General features: G+C 37.9%; 1 protein-coding gene across 5 annotated transcripts in view; it reads left to right on the forward strand.

Annotated features, from left to right (window-relative positions):
- Positions 1–21,993, forward strand: part of ZNF521 (zinc finger protein 521) — a 289,152-nt gene that overhangs the window by 2,553 nt on the left and 264,606 nt on the right. Inside the window, exon 1 of one of the 5 annotated variants that reach the window (XM_055235783.2) lies at positions 4,350–4,402. The exons of the other annotated variants lie outside the window; for them this stretch is intronic. The gene's annotated coding sequence lies outside the window, so the exon portion shown is untranslated. Of the gene's footprint in view, positions 1–4,349; positions 4,403–21,993 lie in introns of those variants that run through there. 5 annotated transcript variants of the gene reach the window in all.

Consider the following 21,993-nt stretch of genomic DNA (forward strand, 5'->3'; position numbering starts at 1 on the left):
CGGGGGAAAGGGGTGGGCAGGGCCCGGCGCCCCACGCCTCCCGGCCCCCGGCCGCTGTGCATTTTTGAACTCGATGAACGGAGCCCTCACCGCACACACAAAGCCCTTTCTTTCTTCTCCTGGGAAGGGACGGGGTGGGGGAGGGCCTCGCAGATTGGAACGCTTGCTTTTTTCCTAAAGCGCAGAAGTTTTAGTTCGGAAACGAGGTGAATCATTGGCATGTGTCTCCACACAGTGTGTCTGGTGGTTTCCGTCACATGGGCCCCTCATTTTTCTGGGGGAAACCTAGACCCAGGGCCTGAAAGATCCAAGTGTCGACAGTGAAAAAAGAAACGCCACGGGCGTGCGCGGGTGTCAGGGTAACGGTGGACCAGGCTCGCGCCGGGGAGACTTGCCTGAGACCCCGGCTTTCTTGAAAGTAACGCTGAGCGAAGTACCAGGACAAACCCCTTCCTAGTCACTTGGAAAGAAGAACTTTCCGAGTTGAAGTAGATAGCGGTTAGTGCCTGTCCGGTGGAAAGGGCTCCAAGAAGCTTCTGAAACCCCGTGAAGGAATTTAGGGGGGGCTTTTTCTTTTCAAAAAAAAAAAAAAAGTTTATTAAAGTTTGCACGATTGGCAGTTTTGTTCACTCGCAGCTTCTGAACATTTGGTTCACCTGCTTTTGGAGTGAATTTACAGCGAAAGTTCTGTTGACTGTAAATGCGTTTGTTCCCAGTGCTTCCTGAAGAGGATTTCTTCTCATGCTCGTAGGATTTTATGGGCAGTAAAGGGAATCCGTCAGTTGACGGTATTCGCTGAGCAGGCTTGATAAGTCGAACTGCAAAATACCTGTGCAGTTCTTAGGTTAATAAGCAAAAAATGGCAAGTGAAGAATGAGTAAAGAGGACATTTTATTCTTTTGTTTTATCGTCATGTCGCAAAATTATCCAAATATCTTCCCCACAAAGACACAGCATCTGTTTCAACTGGTAAATTCTAAATAAAATATTTACATTAAAAACAAAGATTTAGCTTCCATATTCTGTGTGGGCACGGAACACAGTGCTGTTCTCTCCTATCAGCTGCTTGGACAACTCCCAAAAGAGCGAATGGCCTCAGGTGGGCTGACTGGGCTTTTAGGGATGAGAAGCTGAAGACAGGAATAAAAATAGTACAGTCCTCACTGAAGAGCGGATTGTTTTTCTTCAGGGTATGCCTTGAAAAATTCATATGTAGATGAGCTATACCAAACGAATCATTTTGCTATTAGTAGCGGTTTTGAAGAAGAGGAAGGGCATTCTGGGTGGCTCTTGTTAAATACCTAGCCTTCTCTTCAGTATTTTGATTTCACTATGTCTTCTTGGAAAGGTCTCCAATTTTTCAAAATGTGTTGTAGGAGTGTTCTGAGTATGCGGATTGTCCATTATATCATTCAGAAGGTCACACTTGGATCATAGAAAAGCCAGGGAGGTGTTATTATGACCTGTGTTCTGGTATCATATTAGTAGTAATATGCAGTGAACAACACTTTGCTATCAGCAGGTATAGAAAGGCAGTCCTGTTGTGTTTCTTCATTTATGAATAACTGATTAATAGGTTTGCAATTAAAAGATAAAAAGTCTGATTTTATTAGATGAGTGACAGTATTTCAAAACCATGTAGATTACAGCCAACTTGAAGGAGGCATTGGAAACCATGAAAATGCAATAGGCCCTTCTAAATAAAACATGAAGTTCTGCACTCAATTTCCAACTTCTGTCTTACATACATACTAGTACTTTAACCGACAAGATGTAAAAGATATTGCTGACCTGACTGTCAATTTGATATCATAATTTGAAACTTGTATCTCAGGAAAGTCATTTACCTAAGGCAGATAAAAACATTAAGACACAATGTCAGTTAGGTTTGGAGTCTTTATTTTCAACCAAATGCTTAAAAATACAAACTACCAGGACATTTCTATTAACAGTTGAATTTATTGTGTGAATTCTCATAATTTAGTACTCTGAAGGAATAATTATATTTACTTGAAAAAGTATGCTGGGTTTTTTGTTGGTAGGAAACTTCAGTGTAATTGTCCTAAGAACCCACCTCATGAGAGTAGGTACCGTATTTCTAGCTTCAGTGGAGCAGGCCCTGGTTGGTTTACTTACCTCCTCTAAAGTGCATTAAACCTGTTAAACACCGAAAAGATTCACTTTTCTATTTGCAAAAGCTGGAAATACATTTTGAAACATGGAACTCCTTTACCCCTCCTGCCTCTCAAAGCCCTAGCATCAAAATTCTATCAGCCCACATACAAAGTCGAGAAACTTATTCTGTCCTTATGGTACAAATCTTCAGGATAACCCCTTCTATTTAATGAAATGGAGAACTGAAGAATGGAGAACAGTATTTAGAGGCATGGATGGACAGACAATTAAATGAGTCACTCTTTCTGCCCCATTTATATTATTTGGATATTTGTCTCAATTCTTGAGAGTAGACATGGTACTCGAGTAGATTACCTGACTCAAAATAGTTCTGCTGTCAGCTTATTTTTAGAGGCAGCAAATCAGTTGCATCAAATTGGTCAATTGTGACCTATTTCTATTTTTCTTGCTGGCTATTTATTCTCTTTCTTGTGGTGCCTCTCTGATGGAAGTTTCTCGGCCATTTTACCTAATAACAAACAATTTTTTTTGAAATTTACTCCAAAAAGCACTGTAAAAAGGAAAAAGTGGTCCACTATATAAAGGTGTGATATATTCAGTAAGAGCCAAGTTATAAAGCTGGGAAGGAGAGAGGGGAGCACTTAGTCATTTAAATGGCCAAGTTAAACACAAGACACAATTAGGATATCTGAACCCTCAGGTGTTCATAAACCCATACCAGGGACCTCTGGAGAGGAGTGGTGGGAACCAGGGAGAAAGAGAGCCCCAGAAGTGCCTTGTTTAACTTGGCTGTCACAGTAGCTAACCCTTTGTAACTTGGCACATTTTGAAGTTATCACACTTGTGATTGACCTTTCCCCCATTTACCTTCTTACGTACTTATGAAGGTTTATTTTATTTTATTTTTGAGTAGAGTAATTTATTTAGAAATATAATAGAGTGGCAAAACTTAGTCTGCAATTTAAAGAAGAAATGTAAACTATAGAATTTGAATGTAAAGGCAATGGATTTTAAGCCCGAAACCTTTTGAAAGTAAGAAAACCTGTGTATTAGGCTGTATTCTCTAGTGGAAAAGCTCTAAAAATTGTAGGTGTTAGAAAAGCCACCTCAGGGAGCTTGTACTGGCACTGAAATTTAATAGAAACATTAAACTCTCCAGTCCTTATTTAAACACATTTTTTCTCTCATTTTCAAAGTCAAAATATATATACTTATGGGTAGACAGGTGAAGTATAACCAAAAAAAAAGTGTTTCTCTTATATTTCATATGTTTCATTTCTTAAACAAAAAAAAACTCATCAGTAAAGATTGAGTTTTGATTTTGGAAATGATGACATAATTAGAAAAAAAAGCCCCCAATTTTGTGTGTAAAGGTAATTGTTTTAAGACAGTGCAGTGCTTTGCTTTTAAGAATTGCAATATGGCTTTCCCTCAAAATTATTTTTAGATAGGTTGTGACTCCCTTTTTTCATGATTAGATTTTAACCTAAGGTAAGTTTTTTAAAAAATATGAAAAGATACATACACACACAAATTAGAGATTTCTTTTCATGATTGTACAGGCAAAATTACTAATTGGCATACAGAAATGTATGCTTTACTTTTGGACTTGTATGCTAAAAAGCCTGATTATTGGAAACACTGCAGAAGCTCAGTGTTTGACATCCATACTCCTTCAGACACTTGCAAATGTTCTTCTATTCATCTATCAACCAGTGACTGTTTCTTCCCTCCACCACCTCTAAATTATACTGACTAGATGTTGAAGTCATTAAATTGATTATAGTCCAATCAGTAGACAATCCGACATAAACAAAAACAGCAATTACAGTTGGCAAGGATCCCATGAGTGCTAGTCAAAGTTCCAGAACTGATGGTCCAGTAAGTCTCTTCCAAAACGCCGGTTTCACGATTTCAGCACTTCTGGCAGCATCTTCTTAAAGTGAGGGCACACAAATTCATAAGATTCCACTTGGCCTTAAAAACAAAAACATCTGTTTGATGCATGAGTGAATTGTTGACTTTTATTCATCCAGCCAAAAAAGGACAAAAAATAGGATACTGAACATAAAAGCTTGCATGTAAAAATGAAATTGCAAAGGGATTTGAGATTAGCAAGCAGCCTTTTCTAAAGCAAGCTGTTAATAATTTTTCTTTTTTGTTTTGCCAGAGTATTTCCATATCCTTTAAAAGCCACTGTAGATATTCTTACTGACAGCAGTGACGTCTAACAGTGATGACAGAATTTTTCAACTTTTTGCTTCCGGTAATTATACTTAGTTCTTTGTACTTGCTTATTTGGTCTAGTGCAAGACTTGTAGCATATTTGTAGGAGATTTCTTTTCACCTTAGAGGAACATTTGTACCTGCCTCCCTCTATTTTTAAAGGAGTCTGTTTGTGAGGGCTCGTTAGTCTGGTAAATTCTAGTTAAATACTTGTTGACATAAGTTGAAGCATGTTATTAAGTATACTTGCTTGAGTTTTCATTTTGATGTAAGAGCATGTAATAAGAAGAAAGAGGTTTTGATAGTAGAAAAGAGTAGGTCTACTAAGATCAATTAAGAATTTTATGTAGGGTCTCTTTTTCCTATTAATGTGTTTTATTAATTCATCTGTCAGGATTCACATTGCTGGTTTACTGTCATTAATTCTGTTGCCACAGAATACATTCCTCATGGCTGGATTTAGTGGATACTATGTTCAGTTTTTTAGTTAATTTTAAATGAGAAAGTGATTTTAAGATTTGCAATATTTGTATATTTTAGCAGCTGTCTGCGTCCTTAAAAATGTAAATATTATCATTAAGTAAGATGTGAAAGAATGCTTTTGAATTGAATGAGATTTTGATACAAAGGCTGATATTCTACATCAAGCCTGTAGCTAAGTATTTTCCCAGATGTATTTAATTTTTTTCTTCATTGACTCCTGTTGTGCTGTCAAAGGTTAAAGTTAGTTATAGGGGTGGGGGAGATGCATGCAACTTTCTAATCCCATTTCAATTAAACCTGAAATGTTCCTGTTTTTTGTTTGGGGATTACATGGTGCTAGGATTGCATACACCTTGTTTGTTGTAATGAAAGCATACTTGTCTGATTTAAAATATGTTCTGCAACAGTGTTATTACAAAGCAATTAAAACTTAAACATTAAAGTTAACATTAGTAAATTTAAATAGCTCTGTTATAGTATTAATCAAATAGTGTAAAGAAAGCTTTTAAATGGTTTAAATAATTATGCAACTCCTGGCACAAAAAGCCTGACACAAGATAAATCTTTGAAAACTAAGTAGAATCACGGCTTTTTTTTTTTTTAATAAAAAACTTTAATTTTAGGCACCTTGGGCTTTTAGCATGCATCACATTCCACCTCTAGTGTAAGTAATTATGCCAGTTTAGTAATTATTAGAGATGAAAGAAATTCAGTAAGATATGAATTCTTTAAAACTTCAGTAGCTTCAGTTTTAGCAGGGATAATGATCAAGCAGCAGTTATCCTGCTGCCTGGGGACCCTGCCACAGCTACAAGCACTGGGCTGATCTTGTGGGTATCATTATTATGGCAGCACATACTATAGTTAGTGTTTCTACTCTAGTTGTCAGATTGCAGAGGTTTATAATTTGGTCATTAAACAAATTTAGATTCCAATATGACTGTGTAAAAACTCCCCTTTCTTAGAACATTTTTTTAAAAAAGATAAGTTTAAAAATTATTATTTTTGGGCAGCATCTCTTTTAATTCTATGGGATAGTAAATGCTTTGAAAAATCCTGAAAAGAAAAGAAATGTCTAAGTCTGTCATTTTTATGTGTATATGTGTTAGGTACGTGTTCATTTTCAATCTTATTTTTAAATAAAGGTGATTTGGTTTGGAAAGCATATATACATTCCTGCATGATCATAGCTCTCCCAATCTGAGCAAGGTCAAGTGATTGACATTCAGAATATTTGTTTTCATAATAGTGCAGTTTGTTGGATTTATATTTCGATATTTTGGTTATGATAATTTTTTTGTATATGTGAAACCCAAGAGTTTAAGTCCCTCAGTTATCACAACATAGTGTAAGACACACACATACATAATCTATATACACAGAAACATACTCTAAACCTTCTATAGGAAATACACTTTGTTTAGTAAGTCCATATAAGTGTTAATAATGTTTTAAGGGAAAAATTAGATTTTTTTCCAATTAAAATTGGTGTCATTTAAAGAATAAGATTTCCTTTTTGAAATTAAAATCAGCATATCATTGAGTCTCATTATTTCACTAGTTTTATTACCTTCTCTTTCCATCTTATGATTGGCTTTTTCTCAAAATTTATTATCCCATCAGTATACTGTGAGGGATATGATATGTCAAGATGGAAACTTCTTTACCTGATAGGGACAAAATCCTCATTGATTACAGAGAGTTCCATATATTCATACAAAATACATTTGTTGAAACCTGTAGTGAGGTGAACAGTCCACACAGTAAACTATAACTTGCTATATTATAGGAGTTTCTGTGACCTGGAATCTAAAAAATATCACTGCGCTTTAAACTTTGTATTGACTTCAAGAAACAATTTCCAGCATTTCATACATGTTCTTAACTAATATTCTTATCTTTCACAATAGAGCCAGATTAGGTCCAGTTTGTGCTTGAATCAGACTACATATTAATTGCTTTCAGCATTCCTAATGATTTAGGTTGTCTTAGTTGTGTTAAGTTTATTAGACATATGCTTTTTATCACCACTATCAGCACCTTTTGTCTTTCATTGATTACTTTTATACATTAAGAAAAGGAAGGCCGGGTGCGGTGGCTCACGCCTGTAATCCCAGCACTTTGGGAGGCCGAGGCGGGCAGATAACGAGGTCAGGAGATTGAGACCATCCTGGCTAACACGGTGAAACCCCGTCTCTACTAAACATACAAAAAATTAGACGGGCGTGGTGGCGGGCGCCTGTAGTCCCAGCTACTGTGGAGGCTGAGGCAGGAGAATGTTGTGAATCCAGGAGGCGGAGCTTGCAGTGAGCCGAGATCGCACCACTGCACTCCAGCCTGGGAGACAGAGCGAGACTCCGTCTCAAAAAAAAAAAAAAGAAAAGAAAAGGAAAAAAGGCTGTAAAGTCTTCACAAACATTGCTCTACCAAGTATAATGAAGCCAAAACAGAATCATTGCTTGAATGCTGATGTATGGAGTTTGAAGTTCCTATACGTAGGGGGGTTTGGGGTTGTCAGTGTGCAACTTGCAAAGTTGTATGATGTTTTGCAGACATGAGGCAAGGGTTAAGAAGAACTGTGGGCTCAAGGGAGTGCATATTAATTCCTGGAAAGAGTTGAAAATAAAAGCAAACAATTAGTTATCGTCATAAATATTGTGACTTGGATACTAGTGCTTGTAGGGAAATGGTTGCAGAGCAGGAAGAGCATGGGGGCATACTCGATTTGCCGTGTGTTTTGGCAAGCCATTTACCCTCTGTACTCTAGGATTTAGACTTTCTGTCACTAAAATGAGGAAGCTTATTCATCATTTAACAAGTTTTGGGGGTTTTTGTTTTGTTGTGTTTTGGTTTTTGATGCCCGTCTTATCCCAGGCACGGTGCTAAGTTCTGAGGATTCATCTGTGAACCAAACAGATATATAAGCCTTGCTCTTATGGAGCTTATAGTCTAGAAAACTGGATGAGAGTCTACATACTTTACGTTGCTTTTTAGTTTTTGGAAGAAAGCTCTGCAGGTGAGGAGAAGGACATACATGTGTATGGTATGTTAACTTTTTCTGTGAGTTGGGTCAGATGAAGCAGTTAGACAAAATGAGTCTCAAAAACATTTTTGGCACCAAAAGTTTGATGAGCTATACTTTTTAAGAACTGCTAGCTTTGTTTTCTCTTATAATCTAAAGGGAAATATGTCCACTTGAACTGAAACAACTAAACACAATATATAGAACTTTTACTTCCCACTCTTTTGGACTTAGGTCATTGATGTTGCAATATCTTTTACCCCTCCTAAAAGTTCTGGATAACATTTTTGAAAGTTAATGGTGCAATGGTGAAGCTAATTAATTTTCTAAATTGTTTGAAGAATTTAAGGCATCCTTTAAGATAATTGGAGGTTCTTGGAGAATGTGTATGATGTTGATATTGAAAAACAGCGAAACTAAACTTCAGTTAGGAATCCCTGCTATACAAAATTGAGGTGAAAGAAGTCGCAAGAACTTATTCCATTAAATATGCAGGTGTAGAACACTAGGGAATGCGGCAAGTTGGTACTAAAAAGTCCATAGTGTGCAGGTTTGATTACTTTTCCCCTGAGAGATAGGTGAATGCTTTGAAATAAACTTTTACTGAATCATGGATCTTAAGTGAGACAATTTAAGGATAATGATATTGGGTGTGCTGATGGTCTTCATGTTCAAAGATGTGAGCACTGGAATGAATGGTGATGGTGGAGTGTAACTGACCAAAGAAAAAGATGATCAACATGAAATCCCTTTTGCCTCCTCCAACATCATATAGGTCATTTACATAACTATTGCATCATTATACCAAATTTTTAATCTTCAAAATAAAACCATTACAAGATAATAACACCATTCTATAGCTCCTGTTAAATGTAACTGTTTTTTATACTTGCTGATTTGCATATTTAAAACCCAGTATGAGTGTGATGGGCTGGCAGACCTCTGTGGTGGCTTTTTAGCTCTGTCTTTGTCCCTGTGTCCCTAGGCTAGGAGAGTTCTTAGCCAGTTGCCTGCCCTATATTAAGTGCTCAATAAACTTCAGTGGAATCAGTATCATTTCATTTCCTAAGTCAAAAAAAAGGTCTCATTGACTTCTGAGTTCCCTTGTAGCTCCAACATCCTAGAATTCTTATATTGAGAAATTGTGATTCTTGCAAGTTCATCAATAATTCATATTAATGGGGCAAACATACTTTCAAATTGTGAACTTGACTGAGTTGTAGCTGATGGAACAAAATCAAAGACTGGCCAAAATTTCCAAATGCAGTTTGGACAGCCTTACTTTCCACTGATTTCTTATCAAGACCCCCCATTTACCTTTGGCCGTCCAGAACATTTGAGCCAAGGTCAAAGTGTGTTGTTTGATTTTGTTTATTTATTTATTATTATTTTTTTCAGAGGGAATCTCACTCTGTCACCCAGGCTGGAGTATAGTGGTGCTATCTTGGCTCCCTGCAACCTCCACTTCCTGGGTTCAAGCGATCCTCTCACCTCAGCCTCCCTAGTAGCTGAGACTATAGGTGCACACCATCACGCTTGGCTATTTTTGTATTTTTAGTAGAGACAGGGTTTCACCATGTTGGCTAGGCTGGTCTGAAACTCTTGACCTCAAGTGTTCCACACTCCTTGGCCTCCCAAAATGCTGGGATTACAGGCGTGAGCCACCACAACCTGCCAAAATGTGTTGCTTTAAAGACAGCATTTTAATTTAGTTTGACTAGCCACCTTCAATTCATATTCATCTATTTGCCCAAATGCTGGTATTCTTTTCATGCAGCAGCATGTCCCAAACCTTTAGTGATGTCCATGGCTTCACTCTGAATCTCTTCTAGGCTTAGATTGTGGATTTTCAAGTCGGTGTTGTAATGATAAAGGCTTGAGTATTGTTTTCATCTCACATCTTGTGAGAGGCTTTTTCCGACCCACCTAACTTAAAGTGACCCATTTCTGTTATTCCCTGTATACCCCATATGTCAAAGAAACTGTGGCACTTCATTTCCTGGTTTCTCCATAAGCCTTTTGAGAACAGTTTGGTGTCCCTTTTCTTTGAATCCCCGTAACCTACAATGTAGACAAACAAATGTAGACACACAAACAAATGCATTAATTCAGCCAGTTGATTAGTTAACAAATATTTACTATGTTTTACCAGTCGTTTACCAGTCTGAGAGTGCTAGCAGTTGAGAATGCTATGAAGGAGACATATTGTCTATATCCTGGTAGAGTTATGATCAAGCAGTGGAAACATATTAAATAAACATGATGCTAGTAATTTCCATTCCTATGAAGGGACAGCACCGATATTAATGAGACTATTTAACAGCGATATCAGTGAGGTCAGGGAAGGATTCTGGAGGAAGCGCTTTCAAGCAAATCCTGAAGTTTCATATGTTTTCGAATGAAAGATACTGAACATGGTCATGCATTCTAAAGGATTTTTTATTGAGCACCAAGTATGTGTCAGGTTCTAGGCAGACAATATGGAACCAGTCAGACCCAGTTGCTTATGGGTTTCATGGAACTAACAGTCTATGAAGACATATTATATGCCTCTTTGTGTCTCTCATAATGTTAACTTTAGATTTTACTTAGTTTTACAACAATAGTGTTCTTTCAGTTTACACAAACGGTATTCCTTTTGTGTCATTGGCACATGGCTAACTTGTGTGCAAGTTGTGGCCATACTTCAATTGTGGGCCTGGTTTTCCCATTCTAAGTAAACTACCTACAGCTACATTCATTGAGTTTTCCATTACCTAAGTCTATTAACTTTCAAATATCTGGGTTTGTTTTAATCCCTATATTGCTCTCTAAATACTTGATCAACTCACTCATTCTGGAATTGTGAGACAATTTAACAACTGTTCTCTATTTTATCTCTTAGATATTTAGGAAAATATATGTTAGTCATGTAATTATGTTTCTGCTTATGATCTTTGCAAATTCTTAGCACAATTTTCACATCAAAGAGCTTAGTAAATACTAAACTATGATAGTGCATTGACAATTCATTAGTATATTCTGTAATTGAAAATAAAATGACTGGGCCCAATGGCTCATGCCTGTAATCCTAGCATTTTGGGAGACCGAGGCAGGGGGATCGCCTGAGCTCAGGAGTTCGAGGCAGGCCTGGGCAACATGGTGAAACCCCATCTTTACCAAAATATAAGAAATTAGCCGGCGTGGTGGCACATGCCTGTGGCCCCAGCTACTCAGGAGGCTGAGGTGGGAAGATCACTTAAGCCTGGGAGGTGGAGGTTGCAGTGAGCCGAGATCATGCCACTACTCCAACCTGGGTGACAGAGTGAGACCCCATCTCAAAACTTAAAAAAAAAAAAAAAAAAAAAGTAGAAAAACTGTGAAAGATTATGGAAACAGTAATATGTCTACTAGCAATTTTTTCCACTTTCAACTCACATTTCCTATGCCTTTTCTGTTGTCTTTATTCTTAATTGTAGTTTTCACACACACAGACACACACACAAAAGTCTATGAGAGGTTGTTTGAATTCAACCCTTAACCATCCACGTAATTCTCCAAGATAGGTCAGAGTGAGATGCATCGGTACTCTGGATGGCCAATTAGATGTTGCCCCTTCAAGCTATTCTTTAAATATCTGTTTCATGGTTAGACAGAGACAGTGAGTATAGCTAGCTGGGGTAATGTACCCAGGGAGCTAACTGGGCCAATCTTAAATTGCAATGTATATATGTGAGTGTTTATTTTTTTCCCCAAACAAAAGTGGGAGGTCTCTATGTTGTCCTCCTTCCTAAATATATTTCCTAGCAGCTCTTCCATATAGGCACTTATGATCTCTCCCCTTTATTCTAATGACTCTACACTATCCATTGTATGATGGGCTGTTGTTTAGTCCATCCCCAGCTGCTGGTCATCAGGGTGTTTCTTTTTAGTTACTTATCTGTGTTGCAGTAAGCATGCATACATTCTTGCTGATATGTATGATTTTATATACCTGGGATCAATTCCTAAAAATGGAATTGCTAGTTAAAGATAATGTGCATTTAAAATTTTAATGGATACCGCCAGTGTGCCTTCCATAAAAGTAAGACTAATTCACACTGTAGTTGGCAGCAGGGTTAGAGAGTGCCTGTGTTTAAATACCTCATCCCTACTAATGCGACTTGTGAAAAACAAACTGGTATTTAATTGACATTTTAATTAGCATTGCTGTAATTATGAGGTAGATTGAGCATCATTTCAATTGTTTATAAACTATTTGTATTTATTTTTCTGTGAATTGCCTTTTTATTTCCTTGGGTTTTTTATCTTCTGGTTTGAAAGAGCAGCTCATATTATTAAGAAAATTAGCTCTTTGCCTGACTTACGTGTTGCAAATATTTTCCCCAGTTTGCCTTTTGACTTTGTGGGTGGTAGTTTTTTTCTCTTTTGCCATACAGAACTTCCAAATTTTTATTTTTGGTATTGTCAGTGCTTTCCCTTGTAACTAATAGATCTTGTGTCTGACATATTATAGAAAGGATTTTTTTCCTAATCTTTATTTTCGTTCTGGGTTCCCCATTACACTGGCTGCAGTATCTTGTTCCCCTACCTCCATCTCTGTGTCCCCAGCCTTGCAGAATATTTCTGGGAATATAGTAGGTGCTTAGCAAACATTTATTAAATGGGGGAAGTATAGTGTAGTGGTTAAGAACATGGGTGTTAAACTAGACTCTCTGGGTTGAAATTCTAATCTGATTGACCTTGGGCAAGTTATTAAATCACCTTGTACTACAGTTTCTCCATCTGTAAATGAGGGTCCTACTAGTACCTAATTCAAAGAGGTCTTGTGAGAATTAAGAGTTAATTAGTGTAAGCTCTTAGAATAGTGTCTGGTATATATGAAGTGCCTGGTAAATGTTTTTTTTTACTCTCGAAGGTTTTCTCACTTTTGTACACCCCATAGCATACAACTGTTTTCTATTCTAGAAAGTTCCTTCTTGCTGTGGTTGAAGATTGGGAATTTTTACGTACCTGTGTGGTAGCACATAGCCCTTTCTGAAGCCTGTTTTGTGGTGGTGGGCCGGCGGGGGGGGGCGCTAGAGGGATTCTCACAAAGTCTTTGCTGAGTTCAGTCTGCCACGACAGGTGCCTTCACACTGGCCAACGCAGTGATCCAGTCCAAAATCTAACTTTGCTTTGCCAGTGTAGATAGAATTAAGAAAGAAAAATTCCTGCAGAAATTCCAATTAAAAGATAATGGAAGGATAAAGTGAAGCTAATTAATTTTAGCACCTCTGCCATCTTTTTTTGGTAAGTCGGGTTGGTGTCTTTTAGGTTCTTTGCCAAAGGGCCAGTGCTAATTTACAAAGGTAGTCTAATTGTTCTTGGGAGAGGAACTGGAGACAAATAATTCACATATCATTATGAAAGTTTAATCATAGCAGATTTATTAATAATCCTTAAATTAAAAAGATAAATCTGGGCTTGGGTTTACAAAAGAATTAGTGGAACAAGGGGATGATTTTCTGCATCACCTCAGTCGTCAGTAAATTTGTCTACAGGCATTTTCTTCTTGGCTTCAGAGAGAGATTCTGTGTTGTCTAGAAGCACATGTGGGTATAGAGTTTGAATGTGGAAGGAGAATACAGGAGTGGTCTGCTGACTGGCAGTTAACTCCCATCCATGCCTGGCTGTGTCTAGCCGGTGCTTTAATTTTATTTGAGACCTTATTTTGGGGCAGATTGACATTGCTTTCCTCTTTGCTTCTTCTTTATTCTTTCTGCAGTAAATCCTAACTGTTCAGGTTGCTTTAATTCCCCTTAACTTCCCTTGCTTGTTTAATCACAAGTCTTAATCTCTCTCTTCAATTCATGAAATCACCCGAGCCCCACTTCCAGATTGCTTGACTCTGCTGGCCCTTTGGGCTTTAGAAGACCAGCCTCTGTCCACGCTTGCTGGTTGACCTTGGCATTCACTTGTCCGGTGACACTCTTCGTAAACACTATATTTTCTTTTAACTTTAAATGTAAACTGTCATAAAGTTGTCCTTCTATACCGACAAAGTCTAAAACCTTAATATATCCAATCAGATGACTTTCAAATAGCCATTTATACTTTTTTCTTCAACCTTAATGCTAAATGAAGTGAGAGAAATAGTAATGAAAATCAGAGTGGGGAGAGCCAAGAGGATTGAGAGAGGCCACTTTTAATGAGTGGAATATCTTTAAATGATAGAAGGTGACAAAGGAAATTTCACTTTGGGATCACTTAATATAGATATTCTGGAAAACACTTTTAAAGGGGTATTGGGTGCGGGTGCTAGTTTAGTTTCCCAAAAGGCCAGCCAGGGCTGGGGATGGACATCTCGTTAGGTGAGGTACAGAGTGTTTTGAGCACAGGAGAGGATACAGATCATGAGAGTTTAGAGCAGGGAAGACCCTAGAGATGACCCATTTGCTGTCTCCAAGACCCAAAGACCTTAAATAATGTATTCCAAGTCACACCATGACTTCGTGACAGACTAGGGAGGAGGGTCTCAGTCTCTTGATTTATAATTCTAGGAATTACCTTTCATGGCTATACGCATTTTAGGTGATGGAAGGAAAAGTGACTTTTCCAACCCTCTCAGACTTTTTCTGAAAGCCAAAATTACAGGCTCACTACGCTGAGAGCATCACCTTCCTTATTCTAGTCTGAGCAGTGGATGTCTCAGTGCTTTGGTCCTGTGTGCACATTCGGCATGTCACAATGAGTAGACACAAGGGACCCACTGCCTGGTGGACCTGCGTTTGAATCCTGCACACTATTAACAAGCTACATGTTATTGAATCTTACTAAACCTTAGTTTTCTTACCAGTAAAATGTTAGGAATATACCTTGCAGGACTGTCATATTAAGAAACAAACATAAGGTGCTTAATGGATGTCTGGCTTTTAGCAAATCGCTAACTGGTAATAGCTTTTTATTCTGGATGAAGTTCTCTGGGAAGCTGGGGAGGCCTGCATGTTTTATCCTCTTTATGTTTACCTTGTCTGCAAAGTCTTTAGGGGTGGCACTCAGTATTGCAGCTGCTTTGCCTCTTTGTATAGAGAAGAAAGTATTTCCCCTTCTGGAGAAAGCCTAAGAGGAATTGTGTGAACTTTTATATTCAACTCTTAGTAACCATTCTCTACAATAAAAGGTGTGTAATGTTGCTGAAGGAGAGTTGAGTTCACTATTTTTGACAAATACCTTATGTATGGGCACCTGTTTAACGTTTCAAAAAACACTGTGTCTTCCTTTGGCTTTAAGTGTATGCTTTGTCAGTTATCATTGCTCTCATTTTATAGGTGAGAAAACTGAATTACATACACCGGGCCCATCCAGTTCGTATGGCTGAAGCAGAAAAAGAACTTGAAAGTGGGCAGTCTTTCATCCCATACTTTTCAAATGAAGAAGCCATGACTCGTCATAAACCAAATCAAGATGTAGAAATAATTAATCCTCTGGCCACCAGATCTCTCCTCTGATGTTCCTTTTGACTTTAGGCATTTAGATCTCAGTTCCCTCTCCTATTCTACTGCCCTGCCCCTAAGAGACAGTTACTTCTCCAAGAAAAAGTATGATAGAGAGCATTAAAAGCAGCAGAATCCTGACAAATCTCTAATTGTATAATTAAAGGCTTTGTCTTCTGATTAAAAAAAATCGAATGCCTCTGGAAGCTGATCTGGGAGATATTTTAGTGGTGGTGGCAAGGGGGTGCTGGAGTGTTTTCTTCATTGCTGGTGAAGTCTCGGAACTACTGCCTTGTAGAGGTTGAGTAGACTTTCAAAGGTCTTTCTTCTCTGTGCTCTTACTCAAAGGTCAGGAGATTTGCTTGGGTGGAGCCCACCAGCTTGACTTCTGGGAAGAAGTGAGTGATGGTTGTGCCTGCAAAGACTATAGCACTGCACCTGGCTTTGGGCTGACTAGCCCCTGGTAATACCACACTGGCTGTATTAAACACACCATGAAGCAGATAGAGGAGAAACAAATTCATATTTCCCACTGGCAGATTAAGGCACTTTACCATCCTGAAGCTATCCGTTTTCTTTTGTTTGAAATATATTACATTTGATACAGTTGTTCTTCATGGCTGTGAAAGATGGACATACCCATTGCAGGGATAGGTTGTCCCAAGGACTGGTGTGGCATTGATACCCTCTGTGGAGGTGATTGGACATGACCTGTCATTGTTTCTGAAAAAATTACTCCAATTCTGACATCCTAGAGATGGTATTTCAGAGACAGGATATACTTTTTTTTTTGGGTAGTGTTGGCTAAATGTAAGGTTTCAAATGTGTTGGATTTAAAAAAACTACAAACAGCAACAGCGGAATTGACCAGATTGTTTTCCTTATTATTCTCTTTTAAAAATAAGATGAGCCCTGGCCCTTCTGCCCACCCTCTGAGAATATGCTCCCTCCCCGTATATATTTACATATATGTATATATATATACATATATATATATAGAGAGAGTGTGTCCTTATTAAACCACATGCTTATTAAACTACATAGTAAAAAAGCAAAACAAATAAATATAGGTGTTTATCAGCCATTTCCTCCTATGTGTGATTGATTTAGCTGATATTACTTTATGCATATTTGGAGATTATCTGGAAATAATCATTTGAAAATATGTTTACATATAGCATTTTATGATAAAATAAATACTATATACTCTAGTATATATGTATATATACATATGTATAGATTTGTATATGTATATGCTACATTATATATATAAATACTATACAGATATATAATATGTGGTCACATTGTCCTGACAAGTCGAGATTGAGACAATATAAGTGGGAACACATTTCCACAAAGAACTATTAATTTATAGTTACTATGATAATGGCGTACACGTTCACTTTTAGTTCTATCTGGGTAGCTCTGTAAATTGTGTATTGATTATGCTAATGGCACTCGTGTCTTTATTACTTGTCTGCAGATACATGCAGATTGAATGCACATTTGGTGAGGTGGTCATTCTGTAGGAAAAAGTACATTTTTAAAACCTGGCTTTTGGAGAGATTCTGTTAAAACTAAAGAAAAATATTAGACTCATATGGACACCTAAGGAATTATTTTGTGTCCTAGGAAATGAAAGGTGCAGTTGAAAAGTTTAAAACAAATGATGCCCTTATATTTTCTTTGTTTCAAATTCCTTAAGGAAAGTGTTAACAGAAATGGAACTAAATCAATAATGATCTATTTTTATAGTTTATTTTTGGTTGTCTGGCTTTTCTTGTTTTGTTTATCAGGCTGAAGGAACCTTAGACATTTAGGGTTGTATATATTTTAAAATTTATTAGACCAACTAGGGGAAGACAAAATGAATTCCTTTTTTTCAATTATACATAAATTTTCTTGTAGTTTATAATAGCTCATAAGGTATAAATCACAGCCTCTTTTTTTTTTTTTTTTTTTGCTCTGATCTTTCATTATACAAATTTGTGCCTTATCTTACAGGATTTTTCTTTTTTTAAAATTTCTCTTTTCCTGAGTCATCATGTTACCAAGGCAGTTGTTTTGAAAATGCTTTCTTATCTTCCTAAGTGGGATCATTTCTTACAAATGTGGACTTTCCACTTATTTGTTAGCTAGGAAAGAAAAGAAAAAAATCTGTTTTCATTTGTTTTCAAATTATTTTTCTCTTTATTTTAATGGCAGCTTGATTCCCAGTTTGACAACCATTGGGAGCTGCTGAAGGGGAAAAAGAAAGAAAAAACCCAACATTTTTTCATGTTCCTGGGTGAAATAAATCTGTTTAGGGGAATATTAAATGCCCAAAATGTTTTGATTAATTTTGACAAACTTTAGACAAATCCAATTGTCCTTGTCTTTCAAATATATGATTGCAGTTAAGGAGAGGAATTTCCTAAATTAAAAAAAAAAAAAAAGAATAAAGAAAGAAAAAAGCAAGTCCAAAGTCACTAGTAAAGAGAATTGAGTGATAATATTGTATTGATTTTTGTGAATGAGGTTGGGGTTTACCTTCTCAAAATGTGAAAGTGAGTATTGCTACATTGCAGCAAGCCAGTGTTTCCTGATTCAAACAAAACACTTTCCCCCTAAGCTAATGCCTCAGCAATTGTTGAGATAGTTAACTTTAGGTGTCCAATTCAGAAATGTTGCAATTTGATTGGCACTGTCTAAAATGGCTGAAAAAATACAAACAGTTGGTGTAAGTATTAGTATGATATCGTTAATACAAAGGCATTTAGCCCCAGATTTTTCTTTGCTTGGGGAAACTAATGCTTTCTAGCTGTGCTACTAAGACTACATAGACTTATTTAGTAAAGAGGAGCCAGACTCTTTCGCAAATGTCCAAATGTCTAAATCCTAGGTTCAAAAATTGGTTTTATTTCTTATTGTACCTGCTTTGTCTGAGAAGCAGTTTTCAGTATACCCGGTCATTATGTACTAAAGACTACACATAAATGTTTTCAAATAATTTGTTTTCCTCCAGAGTGGATTTCTTTTTTAGCAGTTTTAAAGTTGCTTTACTATTGAGAGATTAGTGCTTGATTAGCTGGATATTAAAAATATTTGTGTGTAGTATCTTTCTTATGTAAAATGGAAGAAGGGAGTCCTTGAGGCTCGGTTTAAGATTGAGCATGGAACTACAGAAGCTGGTTTTGTTTCTTTATGTAGGAAGTTAGAGACTATATGAGATTCAAGTGTGTCATTGTTGAATCTGAAGGCATCAGGGTAGTTGGAAGAGTGAGGCATTTCAAATCTGGCAAGAAGAAAGGCTCATGCCAAAGCGAAACAAAATAAAAACAACAAGGTTACAAAAAGACACTGGGTATTTTACTTTAAGCCTTTCATCTAGAAAAAGCTTCAGCAGGGTACTTTTTTCTTTCTTTATTAGCGTAGGTGATTTTGAGTTTGTGTACCCATTTTACCCTTGTGTCATCTCTTTCCCCTGCTGCCCTGTCACATTCTTTGTGGTTTCTTACCGTATTTTCTTTTGGCAGAAGGCTGTGTGCACCTTTTAAAACAAGCATTTTAAATTTATTGGAGTTTTATGTTATTAAAAGTAGTAGTCTGGTGTTTTGACTTTGTCTTATGAAAAGAATCATGAACTCCAAGTAAAATCGTGTTAACTTACTTAAACTAATGGTTAATGATATATTTAAAGAAGAAATAAGAAAGAGATATTAGAATCAATGTCTCTTTTGGTTTTCAGTTTAATTTTATACTTACTCTTCTTTGGCATTGTGCGTGCTTAAAATAAAGCTAAAGTTAAAGGAGTCTTACCAAAGATCTTTGAAGTCCTAAGAAGTGTCATTGGGGCCCCTGGAAACCTCTGGTACTAGGTTAAAAAGTTAGCTGGTGGCTGAGCACGGTGGCTCATGCCTGTAATCCCAGCACTTTGGGTGGTTGAGGCAGGAGGATCATGAGGTCAAGAGATCGAGACCATCCTGGCCAACATGGTGAAACCCTGTTTCTACTAAAAAAATATAAAAATTAGCTGGGCGTGGTGGCACAGGCCTGTAGTCCCAGCTACTTGAGAGGCTGAGGCAGGAGTATTGCTTGAACCTGGGAGGCAGAAGTTGCAGTGAGCTGAGATTGCACCACTATACTCCAGCCTGGCGACAGAGTGAGACTCTGTCTCAAAAAAAAAAAAAAAAAAAGGTGGTGTGATTTTTCTGCCCAGTTTTTCTCCAGCTTTGGCACTTCTTTGTCACTATTTAGGTAAGTGAGAATATGGGTAAAAGATAAAACCTAGATGTGAAGACAGTGAGAAAAGCATGCTCCTGTCTAGGAATGGCTCCACCAAGCCTGATGCCTGGCAAACACTGAGACAGCTCTCCACTTTCCTCTCCTCACCATCCATCCAGATCCTGTTTCCCTAGTAGCTCCCAGAACCATTATTTCCTTTCTGCCATTGACTTAGTTTTCACTTTCTACTTACTTCCTGGTTTACCTTGTAGCCTCTGGATTGGTCTCTTTGCTTCCAGGTCTGATCTTTGTCCATGCCCTCCTCTCTGTCACTAGTGGAGCATCTTTGTAAAATGTCAATCAGATCATTCACTCCCCTACTTAAAATCCATCAGTGATTTCTCATAGCAGTGAGGTTAACATCTGGACATTTCGCTCACAGGAGTTCCTTTGTGCTCTAGCCGCTTTTCCAGCCTGGTCTCTGCTGCTGCCCTACTGTCTTTCTGGTCTATCTCCCTCCCCCCCCCCCCCATTTTGAGTAGCAACACAGGTACTTGCATTTCTTTGAAGTCATCATGTTGTTTTATGTATCTGTGGCCTTACCTATGTTTCTATTGCCTGGAGAGCCGTGTTCTTGTTCCCAGTGCTATGTGGCCTTCAAAATGTAGCCCAAGCTGCTCTTCTTGGGATAAAATTTCCCTGCCCCGATTTAGATGCCCCTCCATCTTAGTACTTATCCCTCTTGCTGTAGTCATTAACTTACTCTTCTCTCTCTCTCCTTGTGCCTGTCAGGCCTTCTCATGAAATGACATATGCAGAAAAGTGATAAGTTTCAAATGGCAAAGTTGGGTAAATGGACAAAACCACACAAGGCCAGGGAAGACAGACTTGCAGTTTCCAGTCACCCCAAGCTGTGCCTGGTCACCTTGAGGATCAGTATCCTAAAACACTTGAACTCGCTTTTGACCCACCAGTTGGGAAGCTGCAGCAAATTGCAAACTTCTTGGGACAGTAATTTGGACGTTGTATCTCCAGGGCCTTAATCAACTGGCTATTAACCACATAGGTGCTCAAGAAATGTTTGCTTACTGAAGTTGTGACAAGGCAGCCATAGAAATTCATTGTGAAGTTAAACGACTTTAAGGTTGGAATATGTTAGTAAATAGTTACAAACTACTGTTTGTATTAAAGTTGGAGTACTGAAGTTGCTTCCTTCCATTGTGTCTTTCTTTTACCAAATTTCATGTTAAAGATAAAGGGGGAATAGGCCAGTGCAATGGCTCATGCCTGTAATCCCAGCACTTTGGGAGGCTGAGGCTGGCGGATCACGAGCTCAGGAGATTGAGACCACCCTGGCTAACACGATGAAACCTGGTCTCTACTAAAAATACAAAAAATTAGCCAGGCATGGTGGCACGTGCCTGTAATCCCAGCTAACTCAGGAGGCTGAGGCAGGAGAATCGCTTGAACCTAGGAGGCGGAGGTTGCAGTGAGCCGAGATCATGCCACTGCACTCTGGCGTGAGCCAAACAGGGAGACTCTGTCTCAAAAAAAAAAATAAATAAATAAAAAATAATATAAAGGGAGAATAATGGAAGAAAGAAACTTGGGTATATCTTTCTGATTAGAAGAGAAGAAACTTTTTATTTTGTTGCAAAGTGCGCAAGTGAATGCGTGTGTGTGTGTGTGTGTGTATTTAACCTCCCCTAAGGCTAATTTCCTCCCATTCGGCATCCTCCTTCAAGGAATTTCACTGTAGATAGTGGTAATAAATTCACAATTGGCATGTTCTCCTTCATAACAGTACATCTGTGATATGTCTTTTTGGTCTTCAAGGACCATGATAGACCTGTAGAACAACCAAGCAAAACCACAGAAAGTCTAAACTTCAACAGTGCGATTTTGTTTAATACAGAGATCATTCTTCTATCTGAGAAGATTTTATAGACAAAGGAAAGAACAAATAGATGACAGGTTCCTTTTTTTCTTCTGTAAAACAATTTAAGAACTTTCAGAGAATAGAGTGGTTAGAAAATAAACATTGCAGAAGGAGGTAAAAGGAGCACATTCTTATCCGTGACCACAGGAGCTCTTTGGACCGGTTGGTGCCCAGCCAGGTCTCTGCCTGGGATGCCCATCATAATCCTGCTAAGTTGAGGCCGATGTGGTTCCAGGGATGCTCAGCCCTTAGCCACCCCATCGATTGCTTTTGTTTGTTTGTTTTTGTTGTGTTTGTTTGTTTACCTTTAGTTGACAGTAATAAAAAAAATGAGGCAGCAGACCAGCAGGCAAGTGCGGGACAGACGGCTGCACAGTCTGGCAATGCTGTCTTCCTTCATTAGAGCCTGCTTGCTATTTTATAACAGTGTGCGATTTATTTCCCCTAAATCTGTTTTTGTCTTATGGGATTTCAAGTTAGAATGCATATCTAGAGCCCAGAAAGCACAAAATAATGATCCCGCCCTTTGG

This window comes from Symphalangus syndactylus, chromosome 1 (assembly GCF_028878055.3).
Source record: "Symphalangus syndactylus isolate Jambi chromosome 1, NHGRI_mSymSyn1-v2.1_pri, whole genome shotgun sequence".
Taxonomy (NCBI): Eukaryota; Metazoa; Chordata; class Mammalia; order Primates; family Hylobatidae; genus Symphalangus; species Symphalangus syndactylus.